A 22117-nucleotide genomic window follows, 5' to 3' on the forward strand; every position below is an offset into this window, starting at 1 on the left:
TTTCACCATATTGGCCAGGCTGGTCTCAAACTCTGGCCTAAAGTGATCTGTTTGTCTCAGCCGCCCAAAGTGCTGGGATTACAGGTATGAGCCACAGCGCCTGGCCTCTGCAACTTCTAAGTTTGAAATGTTATCCAAAAACTGGTGAAAAAGAAAAGGGGAAAAGGAGAAAGGCAAAAAGGAGTACGGAAGAGTTTTCCTAACTCTATTATGCAGTACTTGACAGGGGGCCTTCATGGGGTCTCAGGATGTGCACACTAATGCCCCCAGCTCCTGGACCAGGCCTCGTCTCAAGGGAGAGCAGGAGGTGTCCCTGACCCTGTGGAAAAGCTGCAGGCCAAGAAGACACTCCGGAGTCACTCTGGGGGAGATGGGCCCTTGCTGCAGGCCCTCGTGTGGACAGCTCCTGCCCCAGGCTTTCTGAGAGTGTTAAAGAAGCATCCTCTAAGGAAAGGGGTCACCTCCGCAAGATACTGTTAAAATCAGCAAAGCCAGGCCAAGGGCAGGACAACAGCAGCCACTGGCCTTAAGAAGGATGGAATACGGAAAAGGAAGCCGACTTTCCCCTATGAACAGTTTCTGCTTCCCACAAGACCCCCTGTGAAGGGGTCTCCCCAGGTGGAGATGGTGGTGGAGTGTGGGCATGGCTGGATGGTGATAAACAAGGCTCCCCTGTGGTCTGAGCAAGAGACATTACATCCAGCAAAAGGCTGGTGATGTAAATGCCAAACTACTGACCCAGAAAAAATGCAGCCCAGCCTCTGTCATACACACCGGCTGCTCACACTGGCCACGTCCCAGCGCAGCTGCCCCAGGGACCCCAGGGCTCCAGCTGTGCCAGGGGCTGGGACTTGGAGGGAAAAGACCTGCATTCAGAGACAGCAGAGGGAAATCAGGGCAAAGAGGGGAAGCCAGGTGCCAACCAGCATTGGGGCAGGTGGCCGGAGCCAGAACCACTTGGACTCAGCCAGAAACAGAGGGGCACAGGCAGACAGGCTTCAGATCTGTCTGCCTCCCACTCAGGGTGCACAGGGAAGGCCAGGCCAGGCCCATCCCAAGACAGGCTGGATCCCAGGTGCAGGCAGACATCTGGGGTCCGATCTTCACTCTGCCACTGACTGCCTACCTGTGAGCCCGTGGGCTACCTGCCTCCCTCTCCCCATCAGTCAAAGCAGAAGGGCTGACCTCATTGGGTGGTTGGGAGGATTCTAAGGAAACAGATAAAGCACAGAGTACATGGTGAGCACTAAGTAAGTGCTTGCAATGATTGATCTTACCTAGCCCCGGAGCCCCTCCCTTCCTTCCTACTTGGCCTAACAGACTTTGGCTAATGGCACTCGGTAGGCAGACGATGTAGAGAAGGACACTTCCAAGCAGACCGTACCAGACCAACTCCAGCCACTTTATGGGCAGGATGATCCCCTGCTTTCTCACTGCTGCCCCCAGGTGGGTGTCGCCCACCACCCCGCCCTGTATGGCGGCATCCTATCCTACTGACCCAAGCACGGGATAAGTGAGCTGGGAAACACATGGCCCAGAGTTTCAGCTTTGCTTTTTCCAAAAAACCAAAGGACTTCAGAGTAATTTGAACAAAATGTTTGGAAACAGGAATTACTATAGCTAGGGCAGTCACTCCCATCCTGCCCCCTATCAAACACACACACACACACACACACACACACGCACACGCACGCACGCGCGCGCACAGAGCAAACACTAAGAAAGGGGCTGTGAGCTCTGTTTCCCATGGGTCCAAGGAGTCACCAAGCCCAAGGTGTGCGGGTCTGAGACCTAAGCAAACCTGCACCCCACGCCCAGGGAGGCACCAGGATCCCAAGGAGGGATGGCTTCAAGTCCATCCAAGCAGTCAGAGCCAAAACAGCCCAGAGACTACTGTTCCTCTCTCAGACCTAGGACCAGATGGGATGGTGAACCTGTCAGCAGATGCCTCAGAGGCCCACAGGCCTCCTCCAGCACACCGGGACTATGTCTGCCCCTTTTAATTTAGACACAAGCCCAAGGAAAGAGCACAACATTTTAATGCCTTGGTAAAATAAGAGAGTGAAATTAAATTGTTATAAAAGTTATTTTCCTCAGGGACAGGTTCAGTGGCTCACGACCATAAACCTAGCATTTTAGGGAGGCGAGACGGGGGGATCACTTGAAGTCAGGAGTTTGAGACCAGCCTGGGCAACATAATGAGATCCCTTCTCTACCAAAAAATAAAAAATAAAAATGAGCCAGGCATGGGGGTGCACACCTGTGGTTCCAGCTACTCGGAAGGCTGAGGTGGGAGGATTGCTTGATCCCAGGAGGTGGAGGCTGCAACAAGCTGTGACTGCACCACTGCACTCCAGCCTGGGTGACAGAGCACAACCCTATCTAGGAAAAAAAAAAACTATTTTTCTCCTGCACCTAAATCAAGGAACAGAGCCTTCTTTCCAGTATAATAGCTAACATTTACATTCAAGATTTAGTGTGTGCCAAAGGCTGTGTTAAATCCATAGCATCGATTATCTCATTTAAATCCTCTCAGTCCTATAAGATAGGCACTAGAAGCCAATTACTATGCGAACAATATGAAAAACAATTTAAATGTGGCTCGGAGAAATATCTCAGAAAAGCCACTTGTCCCTTAAGTGGAACCCACTCTGGGGCTCTGCACTTTCTGCCAGTAGGGGTCACGACGTCTCCTTTGACCCCACAATGCAGAGGCCCCACAACCTCAAGTTGCAGAGGCCCCACACCAAGCAGAGGTCACTCCCAGAGTCACCAATGCTAGATGGTCTCTAGGAAGCACAACTCACTGTGCAGGAGGACACAGGAGTGTGGGATCCACTTTTAAAGAAACAGGAAAGCAGCTGGCTGTCCTCATGGCCAAGAACCTGATCTGAACAAATATTCTGAAGAAAGAACTGTGGTAGGAACATGGAAATCTAGGAAACAAAACTGCTATGCCCTTGTACCCCCAGAAAAGGGAGGGACAAGGGGACAATCAGAAAAAAAAGTGGAAAGACAATGTAGACAGACATAGTCCTACTCGGGTAAGGGACATTCTCTCCCACCCCCAGATCAACCCCTAGGTTTCCTTGCACTTGATTTTTTTGTTGCCATGGTCAGAATTGCAGGCTGCTAACAAAAGGACTGATCTCAAGAGAGAAACTAAATGCATGGACTTGGTACCTTTATTCTTTCAAAGAACAACATGGACTCCATGCTTTCTAATTTTACTACTATAAGGCTGAGAGGGACTGGCTCTCCCAATATACGGATGGAGCCAGTGTGTAAGGTTCAGGAAGTCTAAATTACTTCAGAGAAAAGCAAAGCCAGGATTCCAGAAGCCAGGAGGAGTGCTGTCCCAGTATTGGTCCTAACTCCCCTTGGTTCCTCAAAGCAGCATCCTTCCTTTCGGGGTAGATAATCACCCCATTCCGCACTGAAGCTGTGAAGGCCTCTTCCCTCCGTCACACGGCTCTGACTCCAGTTATCCAGTGTGTTCATCAAATGGAATACCTGCCAGTCCCCACTGTTCCTGACAATAGTCAGAGGGAAAGAGCCGCTGGGTGTGGCAGGAGGGGCAAACCGCACACCAGTCAGAATCCAGTCCAAAGTCCAGAAATGTCTTTTCCGCACCCTGTGTTCCTGGGATGACCAAATCCTGACCAGTGGGCCAAGCAGCCAGCATCCCCTGAGTCTGCCAGCACTGCAGATCTCAACGAATGCTTTGGGAGAGAAATGAACAAGGCTAGCAAGCCACGAAATCATTTTCCCAATTTGCTGCCCATCCTTCCGGCAATTCCATTTGGCAAATCCACCAAACCTGGCTTGACAGATCATGACCCACACTGAACCACAGGCGTGGTTATTTTCAAGGCTGCATTGTAGTTGGGTACGGGGGTGGGAGAGGAGGCAGATTATGGAGAAACAGAGAGGCCACTAAAGTTTATCACAAGGCAGATAATCTGCCACAAATGAAGCTACTACTCCGTTCCCTCACTGGAGGAGAGCTCTAAACCCTGGGGTGGATAGCAGGTTGGCCAGGGATCTGATGCCCCCTCGCCTGAGGCCTGGGAAACCCTAGGAGAGGCAGATGTCCTGAAGATCCAGGAACACCCCAGGACCTTTGAACTCCATGTTTAAAGGGTCCCCATCCCACAGGACAAGTCAGCGCTAGGTGGCCCACTGGAGGGTGGCAGGGGAGCAAAGCGAGGCCATGGGCAACAAGGAGACAGAGACTGAAGAGACCCCCAGGTTTGGTGGGAGGAGCCAATAAAGCTGGCTGTAACACACAGGCAGGCACCTGAGAGGGGCCCCAAAAGGATAAGTCTTCCAGCCTGACCCTGGGGATGAGTTCTAAAACGCTCAGTTGTGAGTTTCAAAAAGTCCCTCTTTCATCCAACATGTTCTTTGCTCACCCTTCCCCTCCCATTAATACAGCACCTCTTCAGTACTTGCAGTCATGCTTGACCCTTTCTTACCCTCACATGAATCCACTCGCCAACCCCATTGGATCTGCCTTTAAAATCTATCTGGGTCTGCAGGGGGCAACTATACAGAAAAACACCAGCATCCCATCAGAAGGTCTCGCTTGGAGTGAGGAGAGCCATGTGGAGTGACAGGCATCTCTGAGATGCCTCTGAGAGAGATAACCCCGAGACCCAAGTATCTCCACAGTTAGAGGGAAGAAATATTTCTCTCCATAACAAGGATGCACTTAGTCACCTTTCAAATTTGTCCCTAGGATTAACAGCAATCACTCCAAATACATGGTTGATAATGAGAAAGGATTAATTTAATTGGACATAATTCTGTGCCCTCCAACATAATTACCTATTTGTAAGGACTATGGTTAAAAGAAACTACAGACTAGAATAATCCATCAACATGTATTTAATTCCATCAAAGAGTGAGTTCTTCTACCAAATAGAAAATTTAAACTCCTTGAAGTCAACAATCTCAAGTCTTTTTTCACCTAAAGCAAATGATCATATGCACAGGAGCACGTGGCTCTAAGAACCAGACCCAAACAAGGGAGTACATTTCCGATCTACTTTTTAAGCCCTGTCCTCTTTACGCAAAACTCCTTTGACAGCCTTTGAATTTTACCTGTATAATAATTAAACATGATTTTAATATGTTAAACCTATTTTAAAAACTATTTTAATCTATTGTTGACCTTTCCCCTAACTTTCTATTCTGTTCATGTGACTTAAATAAGATCTTTTATTTTAGTAACAGGAGGGTGTGTTCATATAAAAATCATTATAATTTCCACTGAGACCAACTAAAAATATCAGAGGAATAAATGTATCATGGTTTCCTATTATCTGCACCAAACATAAAGGACAAGAAATGTTATAAATACCAAATAAATTATAATTCGAATTAAATACAATTAAGGCATTCAGCCAGAGGCCAACAGACACAATTCTACTAGACGAATGTAAGTTAAAATAAACATTTTTTAGGGAGATACACCTGGGATTGAAACCCCAACCATCTGGTAACTATGTCTAGACTAAAACCCAACACATGAGGGCATGGCGGCAATGACGCGAGGACTGGGAAATGTAGGTTATTTTTTTTTTTTCCTGAAGGCACATGTCTGACTATCCTAGTCACACAGGTCAAACACAACTGCTCTCTGGCTCCCGCATCCCCTAGAAAGAAAGAGTCAGGAGATGAACCAGCAGGCTGCTGCGGTACTACAGTGCAGCTGCCGCTCTGTGAACACGCAGGTTTTACAATGACTGACCTGCCCGTGCCCGGGAAGTTTTCTACTACGCAGAAAGGAACACCCTGAGAATAGGGTGCCTTTCTAAAAAAGGTGGAAGAAATTCCTCTCACTCCAGACCACGTGGAGGGCTTGAGGAACCCTGACATTTCAGAAAAGGCCACACTGGGTCACAAGGAAACCCACCTAGGGGAAACTTCCTAGAAGCAATCTTGGGGACCCTGACGAGAGGTGCAGGCGGCACGTCCTGGGGTCTGTGGAAGAGCGGAGGGCTGGGCGCCCTAGGTCAGGGCGACCACCGCACAGGGGTGGCAGCACACTCCCCGGGCTGGCCACCTGCCGCCGGACCACACTCCGGGTAGCCGGCAGGGTCCCCACCCACGGCTGATGACACATCCCCGGACCTCGTGGCGGGGCGGGGTGCTATGCACCGCGCCATGTAAGGGAAGGTCTCGCCGCTAGCGGGCTCCGGATGCCTCCCGGGCCGGCCCCCTCGCCAGCTGCCCGCCTACCCACCCTGACCATCCCGTGCGTCGCGGAACGCCGGTCCCCGGACACGAGCGCGGGGCGGGCATCGCCAGGTCGTCCACGCTTACTCACTTGGTGTTGCATCATGCACCACGCCGCAGCTTCAGGAAGCCAAAATGGACTCCGTGGAGGAGGCAGCTGCATGGGCACCGGCGCCGCGCGCCCACCCCGGGGCCTGTCCGGCTCTGGTCCTGGCCGTGCCCTCCCCGGCGCAGGGGCCCTCGCCACTCCCGCGCCGCCCTCCCGCGGCCCCATGCGGCGCCATGGCCCCCTCCGAGATGACCCGGGCCCAAGGAGCTGCTCCAGCGTTGGCGGGGGCCGGACACTCACCGAGTCGGCGGCGGCGGGACTCGGGCAGGACCGCGGGCGGAGGACGGACGGACGGTCGGACGCGCTCAAGGACCAACGGACGCTCGGCCACAGAGACGGGGCGGGGCGGGGGCGCCGCGCGCGGGGAGAGGAGTGGAGGCTGCGGTGAGCGGGAGCCGGCGGCCGCGTGCGCGCCTGCCAGGCAGCTGACTCGCCGCTCACACCTGCCCGCGCGGACTGAATGGGCGCCGAGAGCGGGCGGGATCCGGCGCCAGGTTTCATCAGCCAAGCGCCCGGCCCCCGCCCTCGCGCCTGGCGCTCCGCGCCCGCCCCTGGGCCAGGCAGCTACGACCCCGCTCGGCCGCGTCACAGCCGGGCACCAATGGGAACGCGGCGCGGCGGCAGCTGCCAGCCCAGAGGCGGCGGCCGGGACCGACGCGCCTTTGGGGGGCGGGACGTCTGAGTCTTCGCGCGCTCGGCTCCCTAACCTGGGATTCCCCGGACTGGCTGGCGGGCTGCGCCTCCGCTCGCTTTCGCAGTGGCCCCGCCGGCGTTTGGCCGTTTCTCCACCAATCCGAGCCCACCGCACCACAGCATCCTGTGGTCTCCTGCAGCTCTCACAGCGCCAGGCCAGAACTGGTGCCGCAGGCCCCGCCGTGCCAACTGTCCCTGCGGGCCCCAGCGAGCTCACACGGAGCTCGAGACCAGTTATACTTCTCCAAAATAAAAGACGTAGTATGCACTTAAAGGGTTTAAATTGTTTCCTTTTCTTCTTAGAGGCAGGATCTTGCTCTGTTGCCCAGACTGGAGCGCAGTTCACCGCAACCTGGAAATCCTGGCTTCAAGCGATCCTCCTGCCTGGGCCTCCTTCAGGATTACAGGCCTGAAACACTGCACCGGCCTAAAAATTATTGTAAATCTTCATGTCTTTGTTATTGGATTACTTTATTGCTAATCCCTTGCCCTTGCTAATACCTTGTCCTTGCCAGTTGTCAGAAGAGCCCCAAAGCTTGAATCTACCTGTGCCCCTTGGCAGTGGCAAATGCACACAGGGCCAGTCAAAGCGGCTTACTTTTGCAGTTACCCTCCAGGAGGTGGCAGAAACTTCAGTCCTGAATCACACCGTGCTCACCTCTTAAGCTCCCTCCTTGTCTCCCTTTGCACCGAAAACCAAGCAAGAATCATAATCTTTAAAGATCTAGTGATCTGGGACTTGGGATAGGTAAGCGGGGCATAAATTAATACTGCCATCCTTCCTCCATCTTGTAGTAAAACAGAAAAATAGTGGACAGTGTCCATGGCCTTCGAATCCTTTCTACAGGTCCTTCTCAAATGTCAGCTGCTGGATGTTACACTCCCTTGGAATTAGACCAGCGATTTATAAAGTACGTAACTGCATGGTGCTAGCATTAGAAAAAGTGTTTTGTTGTTGTTGCTGTTGTCGTGTGTTTGTTTTTTAGAGACAGGAGTCTCACTCCGTCACCCAGGCGGGAATGCAGTGGCGCAATCATAGCTCACTGTAACCTCAAATTCCCAGGCTGAAGCTGCCTTCCGCCTCAGCCTCTCAACTAGATGGAACTACAGGCTTGTGTCATCACACCTAGTTTATATATATATATATAGAGAGAGAGAGAGACAGACAGACAGACAGACAGACAGACAGACAGACAGACAGACAGTAGTTACTGCTATGTTGCATAGGCTGGCCTCAAATACCAGCTGTCTAGCTAACACTTTGCCTCAACCTCCCCTAGGAGCTGGGACTAAAGGGATAAGCCACTATGCCCAGCCCAAAAAAATTTTAATGAACACATTCAGATGGCTTAGCAGTTGTAAAATACATAGTTGTTTTTGCTTGTTTGTTTGTTTTCTTTAGCAACTGGGTCTCAATCTGTCACCAGGTTGGAGGGCAGTGGTAACATCATAGCTCACTGTAGCCTTGAACTCCCAGGCTCAAGCGATCCCGTCCCTCACTTTAGCCTCTCCAGTAGCTGGAAATATAGGTGAGCACCACCCTGCCCAGCTTCCTAATGTGCTTTGAACAGTGCTTGACATCATAATAAGCCACCATATATGCTTTGTTTTAAAACAACAAGTCTGGCTGGGCGCGGTTGCTCATGCCTGTAATCCTAGCACTTTGGGAGGCCAAGGCAGGTGGATCACAAGATCAAGAGATCGAGACCATCCTGGCCAACATGGTGAAACCCCATCTCTATTAAAAATACAAAAATTAGCTGGGCATAGTGACATGCACCCTTATTCCCATCTACTCGGGAGGCTGAGGCAGGAGAATCGCTTGAATACAGGAGGTGGAGTTTGCAGTGAGCTGAGATTGTGCCACTGCACTCCAGCCTGGTGACTCTGTCTCAAAAAATAAATAAATAAATAAAACAAATCTTAGTTCAGTTGCGCAGTGGTGAAATGATGCCCTTCACTCACAGAAGGAGATCTCCCAGATCCCACAAAGCCTACTCTGCCTGTGAGGCTACAGTAAGCATGTCCCCTTCTCACAGAGAGAAGCCTGGTGGGTTTAAAGACCTCCTGCTTTGCCCTTGGCACCACGTCAGGATTTGAATCTGAACTCTACCAGTTTATTTGCTGTGAGAGCTTCTGCAAACTATTTCACCTCTGTTTGGAGCTTTTAAATCTTATATTCCTACCAAAAAAACTAGCCCTTGGTATTTGAAATGTGATTGTGGAATTTTCTCTTTCTGTCTATCTGTCTTTCTTTTCCCCTTTGCTGACTTCTGGAAGTAAAACAGAATTTCATAGATTGTAGAGATGTTTTCCTTGGGCAACACAGAGCGCCAACATGAAGTTAATGTTTGCTAATTCTGAGAGCAAGTGCTCCAGGCCCTGATGGGAGTATGGGTGAAATTTAACCCAGGAGATTTTTAGCACTGCGCTCAGTTTAGCAGTCCCACTCAGCAAGGTCCTGTCTTCAAAAAGACTGTAAGACAAGGCCCATGAGCAAGTGACTTCTCAGCAAAAAGGATTCAGTGTGAAACAGGGAAAAAATAGTAATGCACAAGATTTCAGCAAAAAAATTAGAGGATGCTGATGAAATGGGCTGAATGTTTTAAGCAAAGCCAACTTTTAGGCAGGCCAGGACTCATATTACAGGTTCAGTGGAACCATGAGTGACAGGCAGCCTTGATTACAATCAAAAAGCAGCTGGCCAAGAGTCCAGTGACCATTAAGAAGAGGAGATGCTAGAATTTAGGCACTAGAAAGCAACATCTAAGGTTAAGGTTGAAGTCTAAGGTTAAAGTCTCTGCTTCCTGTGGACAGAGCTGGGCAGATGTCGGCAAGGTCCTGTCAGTGTCTCCGGTTCTGGCTTCATGGAATAAGCCAGTCTGAGAGAATAAAGTGGACACAGACAGAGAAATCAAAGAAGAGCAACAAAGTGAGAATTAATAGCCCTCAATCCCTATTCCACTGCTCACTGGGGCACCCCCTGCTAGAAATACAAGCCAGTTAGGTATTTGTTTTTTGCTGAAGTCACTTCTTCTTGGGTTCCTGTCACTTATGTCCAAGAGTCCTGATTCACACAGCTTTTCCATGCTAGGAACATTCTACCCTGTTTCAGAGAGGACGAATTAGCAGTACCTTGAGAAAAGAGTGTCCCAAAAGATTGCAGAGAGCAATGCCTGACAAACACTTGGATTTTAAAAAGTGCAGCCATTGGACTTAGAGGATTTGACTACTGGTCATTTAGTACAGAATAAAATTTGATACTGCCAAAAACTCAGGAGACCTTTGAAACCAGCTGCATGCATGCCTGTGGGATGGTTGAAAGTGCTTTCTCTCCAGCATAAATGATGTGCCTACTCTCAAGAGAAGGGGACTTCTGTGGTGGCTCATGCCTGTAATCCCAGCACTTAGGGAGGCCAAGGCGGGTGAATGACAAGGTCAGGAGATCGAGACCAGCCTGGTCAACTTGGTGAAATCCCATCTCTACTAAAAATGCCAAAATTAGCCGAGCGCGGTGGTGGGCACCTATAATGCCAGCTACTCGGGAGACTAAGGAAGGAGAATTGCTTGAATCTGGGAGGCAGAGGTTGCGGTGAGCCGAGATAGCACCACTGCACTCCAGCCTGGGTGACAGAGCAAGACTCTGTCTCAAAAAAAAAAAAAAAGAGAAGGGGACTGCCTCACAATATACATCTTTTAGGGTTCTCCAGAGGGAGAGAACTAATAGGATATATGTACATATGAAAGGGAGTTTATTAAGGAGAATTGACTCACGCGATCACAAGGTGAAGTCCTATGATAGGCTGATAACCCATCTGCAAGCTGAGGAGCCAGGAAGCCAGTAGTGGCTCAGTCTGAGTCCCAAAGCCTTAAAAATGGGGAAGCCATGGCCGAAGGCCCAAGAGCCCCTGGCAAACCACTGGAGTAAGTCCAAGAGTCCAAAGGTTGAAGAACATGGAGTCTGATGTTTGAGGGCAGGAAGCATCCAGCACAGGAGGAAGATGAGGGCCAGAAGATTCAGCAAGCCAGCTTATCCCACCTTCTGCCTGCTTTTGTTCTAGCTGCAGTGGCAGCCGATGGGATGGTGCCCCCACCCAGATTGAGAGTGGGTCTTCCTCTCCCTTTCCACTGACTCAGGTGTTAATCTCTCCTGGCAACACCCTCACAGACACACCTAGAAACAATACTTTACCAGCTATCTAAGCACCCTTTAACCCAATCAAGTTGACAATATTAACCATCACACACAGCTATAGGAAAATGATGAGAGATGCTCACAAAGATTTAGATACCTGTTTGTCTGTCATGGGGTCACTTGTCATAGCAAAAGGGGAAATTTCAGATACCCACAAATAAAGGGTTGGTTAAATACATCAAGATGCATTTGTTGCTGGAAAAGGAGTCCTGATCCAACCCCAAGAGAGGGTTATTGGATCTGGCACAGGAAGGAATTGAAGACAAGTCACAAAGTGCAGTGAGAAGAGGCAGCTTGTTGAAGGCTAATCAGCTACAGAATAGGGCATCCTCATAAAGTGTCTTTTTTTAAAACTCTTCTTATACAGAGGTTTTATCTATGTAAAAGCTGAGTTCTGTCTACCTGTAGATGGCCTGACAGTGTGACACATTTTAGTAATTTGTTGATTTTTAAAAAGTTATCTTTGGTATTTTTGTGCGTAAGTACATCAAAGCATGACTGTAATTATTTTAATAGCATATTTTGTTATGTGATATTAGGACATCTGGGCATTTCGTTGTCGTAGGAGTTTGTCCTTGCGGGCATTATTAAGCTGCTTCCTTAGTTGTAAACATCTTATGACCATCGGTTGTGACTGGCAAGGAATGTGCCTTTCTAGTTTTAAGAGTTGATTTGAAAATGCTGTCACCCTGGCTCTCCTATGCTCCTGTTTCCCTACCACCTTCACAAAATGGAATATTAAACAGCCATTTAATATGTTTTCAAGTAGTATTTAAAATTGTGGAAGGTACTCAGACTATATTATGAGAATGGGGTAAAATATTTTGTCTGTAATATACTTCCAATTTTTATATATACATACTCATATGTACATATCCACAAATATAAGCCTACATTATATTTATACATATATGTAGTATATATAATGACGGCAGAAACATACAAATGTTGTCCCTACAGGGAGTTGTAATTTTTTTGTATACTTATCTCAATTTTCTACATTGACAATTTACAATAAGCTCATTAGATGTTATTAAAAAATCAGAATTTTACCAAAAAATAAAATTCTTCAGCCTTATCATCTCAAACAAATCTACACAAGCCAAGGAATAGCCATCCCTCCCCTCTCAACTCCTGCTGTCCCTTGTGGTTTGTTAGGAAAGGGCTCAGGCCTGGCATCCAACTATTGACAAGATTTTTAGGTCACTGGCACTAGGTAACAAGGTAACCAGGGTAACAAGCTCTGAAAAGGGGATAATAGCCTGTCCTCCCCATAAGTAGTTAAAAATAAAAATACAGCTGACCCTTGAACAATACAGGATTGAACTGGGCATGTCCACTTGTACATGGATTTTTAAATATAAAAGTTATACCAAGGGTGCCTGCCTCTCCTGCCTCCCCATCCACCTCCTCCATTTCTTCAGCCTCTGCCAGCCCAGAGAGAGCAAGACCAACCCCTCCTCTTCTTCCTCCTTCTCAGCCTACTCAACGTGAAGACAAGGATGATGACCTTGATGATGATCCACTTTCACTTAAAGACTAGTAAATGTATTTTCTGTTCCTTTAGCTTACTCTATTGTAAGAATACACCCTAAGATACAGATAACATACAAAATATGTGTTAACCAACTGTTTATGTCGTCAGTAAGGCTTCTGGTCAACAGCATGATCTTAGCAGTTAAGTTTTAAGGGATCATACATGAATCTTCGACTGTATGAGGAGGTGGGACCCCTAACTCCCACATTGTTCCAGGGTTAACTATATTAAAATAAGTGTGAGACAGTCCAACAAATTGTTTTTCTCCCCAAGCGGCCCTGATTCCCTTCAGTGCTTTTTTCCTTTCACATCACATTTTCCAACCAATGTCTTTAGGTTCCCCTATTTAGCTGGAGATTTAGGCACAGGCAGCTTGCCTTGGAGCCCTGATGGTGACCTCTAACCTGAGCTTGGGTCGCCATCATCACCAAGAAGATGCTTCCTCACTCACCTTCCCAGTTTAACTGTCTTTCCAATTTGAAGGTCAAAGACATGGAGTTTCTTTAGTGTTCAAAAGTTTTTTTGTATGCTGTGAAACAAGTATTTAATTTCCCACACCTTTGCAATGTTTTTAAACATATGAATGTTATATCCATTGACATTTAAATTTATAAAGCATATGAGAACATTCTGGAACATACTGTTGTGGGCTGCACTGCATCATCAAAATCGTATCTTGAAGTCCTAATCCCCAATGTCTCTGAATGTAATTGTATTTGGGGATGGGACATTTAAAGAGACAGACAAGTTGGCCGGGCGCAGTGGCTCACGCCTGTAATCCCAGCACCAGATCAGGAGGTCAGGAGATCCAGACCACCCTGGCTAACACGGTGAAAACTCGTCTCTACTAAAAATACAAAAAATTAGCTGGGCGTGGTGGCACGTGCCTGTAGTCCCAGCTACTCAGGAGGCTGAGGCCGGAGAATCACTTGAACCCAGGAGGTGGAGGTTGCAGTGAGCCGAGATTGCGCCACTGCACTCCAGCCTGGGCAACAGAAAGAGACTCCATCTAAAAAATAAAAAAAAAAAAGTTAAAATGAGGTCATTAGGGTGGGCCTTAATCCAATCTGACTCCTTATGAGAAGAAGAGATTAGGACATACAAAGACAGACACCAGGAACGCTCACTCACAGACCATGTGAGAACACAACAAGAAGACAGTTGTCTGCAAGTCAGAGAGAGGCCTCAAAAAACCAAACCTGCAGGCATGTTAATCTTAGACTTTTATTCTCCACAATTATGACATAGTAACTGTCGTTTAAAGCCTTCAAATCTGTGGTATTGCGTTATGGAAGCCTGATCAGACTAATATAGTGGAAATCATATTTAAACAGAAGATTGTCAGAGCTGAAAGCGACAGGGCTAACAATGGCCCAAGCAAACCTTTGGTTTTACAGCTACAGGGGACCAAGCAGGACCCCGAGTTCCCAGGTGCCCACCTGGCTCGTGCCGGACTCTATGGCCAGCGGGTGCCCAGCGCGTGATGCTTTGTCCGCTTTCTGGCGTCTTGAGACCAACGGTCACGGCCACCAAGCTCTGCACACTTGGCACCGGCCGCAGACGTCATGAACTTCTGGAAGCCAAATTTCTAAGGAAAGGTCCTGACAGCTACACCGCTGTCATGGGCAGCTATCTGAGCCGGTTCCTGGGCTGGCCCCGGGCCAGGCTGCCGCCCCGAGCCCAGAAACGCCGGGCCCTGCGCTCCAGACCCGTCCTCCGCGAAGTCGTCTATGCCCACAGGCCGCGCTGGGTCCACAGGCCGCGCTGGGTCCGCACCCGGCCCCTCACCAGGGCTCCTCCAGGCTGCGACCGTGCCCGCATCCGGAGGTACTTTTCCAAGAGGCCATCGCTCCAGAGCTTCACTGAGCCGGGCTCTTCCGACATTCGCCTGGCTTACATGAAGTGGTGGCTTTGGCATGCCCGGCACCCGCAGCTTGTCCGCAGCCCGGTGACCGTGAAAATCGCCCCGCCGGAGCACAGAGAGGAGCCTCGACAAGCCTCACTTGCCCCGGAGCGCCCAGATCCCTGTGCCAGGGAGACCGTGCTCAAGGCCCTCAGCCAGTGCAACAACGGAAAAAGGAAATTCATCGAGTCACTCTGGTTTGAGGAACCGGACGCCAAGCGGGGGAAGGAGAGCCCGGAACCCAGGCCTTCTGCCTTCAAGCCTGTCAGGAGACATGGAGAGGTCCGCCCCTTTGTGCCCAGGCCTGGGCCGCTGAGAAGGCCCTGCTCTCCCGCAGCAGCGTGTTCGGGGAGATACGGCCTTCCCTTAGTCCGCCGCCCGCTCTACCGCAGGAACTACGCCGTCCAGAGCCCAGTCGCAGCGGCCACCGCGGGAGCTCTAGGAGCAGGTGCAGCAATGTCTCCGTGTCTTGGGCCTTCCTACCCCGCAAGGAGCCGCCCCGGGGTGGGGACCATGCACCTCTGAGCACACCCAGACTGCAGTCCGGCTCAGAGTCAGGGGCCCTTCTCCTGAGCCTCCAGACTCCTTCACCCTACTGACCCCTGTTTCACCCCCACAGGAGCCACTGAGCCCACCAGGGCACTTCCCACCGCTTCAGCTGACTGCTCTGCCAGCCCCAGCCCCGCCTCTCCTTAGCCTGCGGAGCCCCCACTGAAGAGACCTTGTTGCTCTCAAAACCCTTCCCTTTCCCTGCCCACCCACTTCTGCCTTCTCCCTGGAACAGGAGGCAGCCGTATCCTCCATTTTCCCAGTTTATATAGTAAATATTTGTTCTTCTTTTAAATAATAGTGTCTTTATTATTTAAAAAAATTGAAATCAGTTGAATATCCTTAAGCAAAAAATAAAGAAAAATTCAAGCCACATCTCACATTATATACAAAAATTAACTCAAGTGGATCATAGACTTAAATGTAAAACCTACAAATGTATATCTTTTAGAAGAAGAAGAAAAGAAAGAAAAAATTTTTGTGACTTTGGGTTATGAAAGTATTTTTTAGACAATACTGAAAACAGAGTGTATAAAAGAAAAAAATTATGAGTTGAACTTGGTTAAAATTAAGAATATAACATGTACTGTTAGGAGAATGGGGAACAAGCCCTAGGCTGTGGGGGAAATTGCACATCATGTAGCTCATACAGAATTATAAAGGCCAGGTACGGTGGCCCATGCCTGTAATCCCAGCACTTTGGGAGGCTGAGGCAGGTAGATGACGAGGTCAAGAGAGGGAGACCATCCTGGCCAACAAGGTACAACCCTGTCTTTACTAAAAATACAAAAATTAGCGGGTGTGGTTGCAGGAGCCTATAGTCCCAGCTACTCAGGAGGCTGAGGCAGGAGAATCGCTTGAACCCAGGAGGCGGAGGTTGCAGTGAGCTGAAATCACACCACTGCACTCCAACCTGGCAATAGAGTGAGACTCCATCAAAAAAAGGAAGGGAGGGAGGGGAGGGAAGGGAAGGGAAGGGAGGGGAGTGAAGGAGAGGGAAGGGGGAAGAGGGGAGGGGGAGGGGGAGAGGGGAAGAGAGGAAGGGAGGGGGAGGGGGAGGGGGAAGAGAGGAGGGGAGGGGGAGGGGGATCAGTGCCTAGCTATTCTATTGTTTGACTAGTAGAGTTTAATGTGGAAAGAAGCCACAGGAGCAGTGGTATTTATAAATGGCTTTTTATTGTGGACTCATGGCACACCCCCAAGATGACAAGTTGATAGGACCCTGCCATCAAGATCATCTTGCAAAGGTTTTCTGTGATTCAGAGCACGGGAAGCTATTGCTTATGCTAAGGGTTTCACCAAGAGGAGAGCTTCTCAACCTCACTACTAGGAAAATTTGGGCCAGATAACTCTTTGTTGTAGGTGGTTGCCTCGAGACTTGTAGGATAATTTGCAGGATCCCTGGCCTCTACCCACCAGACCCCATCACCAAAAATGTCTTCAGACATCGCCAATGTCCCCTGGAAGGCAAAATCAGCCTCCACTGAGAGCCACTGGCCCAGAGGAATATCTGGTCATCTTGCAATAGATATTGGATGCTGTGTCTTGGGTCAAAAGAGAATACATGATCCCAACCAGCAGGGCTGAGAGTTAGTTGGTCAGTTGGTAAGCACCAGTTCAACTGAACCATTGCTTATAACTCAGCACCTGTTTTGATTGGTTGATGCCTGTGTCATATTGGTGGTTAAATATGCTTAATATAAATCCTGCATTGTCATGAGCTTTCGGTTGACATCTCTTTAAGGAAGTAAAGATTAAAGCAGATCTTAGTTGTTCATGTAGCAAAGACAAAGTGCACTCAAAGAGCCGCGTGGTGGCTGAAGGCAGTCAGATGGTTGTTACTATACCCGGACGGCGTCCAACAATGCCTCTATATGGTCTTTTCACCCATTGTTACCTCCTCCTCCATCTTTCCCAATCATACTTCAGAATGAGATTTCAGATGGCTTGACCCTAATGATGATCAAACTCCTGAGCTCAAGCATTTCCCCGTTCCGCCTCCTGAGGAACTGGAACCACAGATGTGTGCCACTGCGCCCAGCTCAGCGCAGGTTTTAAGAGATGCTTTCCCTCCAAATGTCTCTGCAAATAGAAATATAGCACTGCTGATCCTGTGTCCTTAGGCTCTGGAGTGGTGCGTGCATACTGTGTTTCTCCACAGCATGGTTCCAGATTTTGGGTCCCAGAGCACTCACAGTGACCGTGGTGACCTGTTATAAAAGTGAAAGACATCCAGAAGTGTAGCCACTGGGTTTGATCTATGCCCTGAAGAGCACTCCAATAGGAAAAAAATGATCAAACAAAACAAACAAAAAAACTCAAGCGACTGGAGTACCAGTGATTTCAGGACCAAGGGAAAGATGGCAGATAAATTAGGTTGGGCGATCTCTCTAAAATTAGCCCACTTGCCAAACAGAGTCACCCAACTGCAGCAAGCAACAACACAATTACTGCAATGTCATTAAAGCCATGGGATTAATAGGTCACACCGGGCAGGCCTTTTTCAAAAGATCAATTTTAATCAAGGTATGCTTTTTGATCAGAGCATTGGGTCACGTTTCTGGAAATGAGCTGGGAATTCAATGCTGCTAATCATCCGGATCCTTGGCAAACTGCATGGGCATATAAGTCTCTGAAAACAATACTCTGAATGTACTGTCAAGGCAGTGGGGAAATGGGCTTGCTGACATCCCCAATTTGCAGAGTTCCTTGTCCTCCCACAGTCCAGGCTGTGTCAGCTCCTCAGTGATTCCTCTGGGTCTGTCCACTTGCTAGTTCTCACCTGGATCATTCTTTCTTCCCACTTATTTTACCCGACACCCTGTTCATTTACTACCTGTAGGGCTTTGAATATGTTCTTTATCTTCTTTGTGACTCAATTTTGTTTTCTCTAAAATGGACAAAATACTGGATCTTACTTCAGAGGTTGTGGTGAAGATTAAGTGAGTTAATATATGTGAAGTGCTTTGCACAGTGCCTGGCACATAGCGAGCATTCAATAAATATTAGCTATTGTTATCAGAATTAAGCCAGGCATGGTGGAGAGTGCACCTGTAGTGCCAGCTACTCCAGAGGCTGAGGCAGGAGGATCACTTGAGCCCAGGAGTTTGAGGCTGCAGTGAACTATGATTGTACCACTGCATTCCAGCCTGGGCAGCAAATGAAAGTCTGTCTCTAAAAGGTGAAAAAAAAAAGAAAAAAGAAAAAGAAAAAAGAATTATTACTCAATCTTCACATCAGCTTCCTCTAAATAAGCCTCTCCTGATGCCCTACAGCAGGACATTTGCTATTATGTGTTCCCATAGCACATGGTATAAGGTATGCATAATATCTTTAGGGAATTCCCCCACATCTTCAAGAATACACCTCCTAGATTCTCAGTGCAGCCTCAGGTTGCACCTGTAAACCAGACAAGCTGCAAACAAAACCTTTAATCTCTGGGCATAATTATTGATCCCGTGGTGGGCATGGACCGACTGAATAATTGAAGGATTGTTATGGAGACTGAGAGAGAGAGAGGATTTCTTTTTTTATGAGATCTCAGGATCTTATTATACTTAGAATAATGTATTTCCAGATTGCCAAGGGCTATCTTTGCCAGCAAGAAAGCCTGCCTGAGAATGAAGCAGATGTAGAAGAAAGCAGGGGCCAGAGAGACATAGAGATGGAGGCAGAGGGAGACAGGATTACACCATTGGTGTGCTGGATCCAGCCACACCTGAAGACATCTGTACCCAGGGATATTGTGCAGTCAGTAAGTAGCTTCTTTTTATTTAAGCTAGTTTGAATTTAGATTCTCTCACTTGTTACCAAGAGTTGATTAATACATTATACTGTCTCATTCATAACACATATCACATTTCATCATTAATTGCTTGCCTATCTTCCCCATCTAGGCTACAAATTCCATAAAGGCAGTGTTCTATCTGCCCACCATAGTGTGCCATGCAGAATGTCGGCCTGGGGCAGGTACTCGTACATTCCATGGATGTGTGGATGTTGAATGGCCTAATGAAAATCATAGGTTCTACATGAAACAGTGATATAAGGATAAAGCCCTACTGTCTTCTCCCCAACTCCTCCCCAACTGGATACAGATGGGAAATCTCATTATCCCCAAAAGACAGCTCCCATTTCTTTCTTCCTTCCTTCCTTCCTCTTTCCTTCCTTCCTTCCTCCCTCCCTTTCTCCTTTTTTCTTTCCTTCTTTCTCTTTCTTTCTGTCTTTTGGAGTCTTTCTCTGTCACCCAGACTGGAGTCCAGTGGCACAGTCTCAGCTTACTGCAACCTCCACTTCCTGGGTTCAAGCAATTCTCCTGCCTCAGCCTCTCATGTAGCTGGGACTACAGGCATGCGCCACCACACCTGGGTAATTTTTGTATTTTTAGTAGAGATGGGGTTTCACCATCTTGGCCAGACTGGTCTCAAACTCCTGACCTCAGATGATCTGCCTGTTATCAGCTTCCCAATGTGCTAGTAAAAGGCATTAGCCATTGCACCTGGTCCCATTCCCTTAATCTCTCAAGTAAATGGATGCTCTGAGATCTTTTCAGGCTGTTGGACATCAGGGTCCCGAATCCCCTACTACAAGGCTCCATTCCAGAGAAGAGAGGTACGAGTACTTGAAGAAAGAACTCCTGGGCACATGAGATTCACCAGTCATCATTCCATCAAACCATCACATTGTAAAAGAATTTTCAGACAAATACTTATGTACATATGAAAAATTGCCCTAGAACAATTGGAGACATTAGGTGTGAGACTGAGGAAGGGATGATTTGTTCTGCCCTCTTCCTCTGAGACATGTGTTTCCACAGGTCACAGCTATCCATCATTTCAAACAGTGAAAAACAGAAACAAGTGATCCTTCCTCTATGTTAGTCAGGAGTTACTCAATTGTAACTCATCCATAAGATTAAACAAGATGTAAAAGAATTTTAGAAATTTTGAAATTTCACTGTTAGGTAACTAAAATATTCAGGATTTGAACCACATGCATATATGGCCGGAGCCAGGTCCTCAAAATCAGCCTCATTCTCTCCATCTCACAGTTTCCCTGGTGACTGTAGTGATTTTGTGTCAGATCTCTCCATTGGTAGGAAGAATGGTCTTTACAGATTGCATCATAGATGGAGGCCCCTTGCAGCCATCATTTCAGCCCTGCAAAAGGCCTTCGATTGGTTCTGCTAGGGTCTTATGCCCAAGTATATGCATCTGTCATGATTCTGGTAAGAATGGCATTCTCTTGTTGGTTAGCCTGGTCACATACCTATCTCTGTGGAATATGAGGGCTGCTGGGGCTGCGGGAGATTGGCAGCTCCATAAGCAACCAGAGATAGAGGAAGAATCAACTCCCAAAGGAAGAAATGTGAGCAGACAAGGAATTATCAGGTACCCACTAGGTATGCCACACCTTCATTCATTCAAACATCTCCCAATGCACTCCCGGAGGGCCCAAGGGGATCTTTACCACATCCACAGTTCAACCCCAGTCATCTCTCCAGCTATGTCTGTCCTGTGCTCTGGTGTTACTCCAGGTAGGGAAGGTAAGCTTGATGTCCAGAGTGGCCAGTTCTGTCGCACAGCCACACAACACGACACATCCATGCTGCCTATGCCCTCACTGCCTACATAGACTTGTCATGCTTCACTCTCTCTCATTTTTTTAGTCTCCTCTCCCCATGAATCCTTGGAACTAGGCTGAAGGACACAATATGAGCAACCTGGCTATCATCAGAAATGCCCTTCCCCCTTGATGCTAGCCTTGAACTCGACTGTGGACTTGGACTTTTTCCACTAAGGTGCAGTTTCTTCCCAAAGGTTCCTCAGTTTCTGCTTCAGGCAGACCACCCCCATGCTCTGCAGATGTGCTCACTAGATCAGGCTCGATCACTCAGCATGGCACAGAGCTGGGATCACTGCTATGCCTGTTTTAGGAGATTATTTTACTCTTTTTTTTTTTTTTGAAACGGAGTCTCACTCTGTCACCCAGGCTGGAGTGCAGTGGTGCGATCTCAGCTCACTGCAACCTCTACCTCCTGGGTTCCAGAGATTCTCCTGCCTCAGCCTCCCGAGTAGCTGGGATTATACAGGTGAGTGCCACCACACCTGGCTAATTTTCGTATTTTTAGTAGAGATGGGGTTTCACCATGTTGGCCAGTCTGGTCTCAAACTCTTAACCTTAAGTGATCTGCCTGCCTCAGCCTCCCAAAGTGCTGGGATTACAGACATGCCCAGCTGAGATTATTTTACTCTTAACTAGATGTCCTGCTTAGGTTTTGACCAAAGAGAGCTGTTTGTCAGCTGTCCTGAACAGCATATCATTTCACCATCAACCATCCATCAGGTTGGCTGAGTAAAATTTTGATTGGCTATTGTAAGGACCAAAAATACAAATTTCTCCTCCTGGTTGGTATATTCTTTCTTTGGAGGCTTTGATTTGCTTACCTGTTCTCATGTGAGAAATCTTGAGATTTGTAAAGGTCTGTACATAAAGCATTGATGTAATAGTCAGTGTAACTGCTGACCTGCTGATTGATTCTGAGTAGAATTTTAAAACTTGAAGAAGAAAGACCCTAATTGACTCTATAGTAACCTAAGTGTGCTTGTAGTGGTTCCTGACCTTCTGTTCATACCAAAAATCTCTTCCCATTCATGAAACACATTGCCAATTAAAAGGAACACTATATGCCAATAGATGTTGGCAGATACCATGGGCAGCATTCCAACATCTTCTTGGACTCATTCAGTCATATGAACGTGCAGACTCATATTATGGATGGGTTCTCATTCTCTCACTTAGCATGCATCCTTGTCTCCTGCCTTCTAGTATATGTCATCACTACCCCCTAATCTGTACATCTTTCCTCCCAGTACACCTCATTCAGTC

General features: G+C 48.1%; 1 protein-coding gene across 2 annotated transcripts in view; it reads right to left on the reverse strand.

The window, feature by feature from the left end:
* Positions 1-6653, reverse strand: part of SLC7A1 (solute carrier family 7 member 1) — an 82960-nt gene extending 76307 nt beyond the window's left edge. Inside the window, exon 1 of one of the 2 annotated variants that reach the window (XM_012474134.3) lies at positions 6593-6653. The gene's annotated coding sequence lies outside the window, so the exon portion shown is untranslated. The remainder of the gene's footprint in view (positions 1-6592) is intronic. The other variant, XM_064361727.1, reaches the window with a different exon arrangement.
* Positions 6654-22117: the final 15464 nt, after the last annotated feature.

The sequence above is a fragment of the Aotus nancymaae genome, unplaced genomic scaffold (genome assembly GCF_030222135.1).
Source record: "Aotus nancymaae isolate 86718 unplaced genomic scaffold, 86718_ANA_hifiasm-v0.15.2.pri h1tg000043l, whole genome shotgun sequence".
Taxonomy (NCBI): Eukaryota; Metazoa; Chordata; class Mammalia; order Primates; family Aotidae; genus Aotus; species Aotus nancymaae.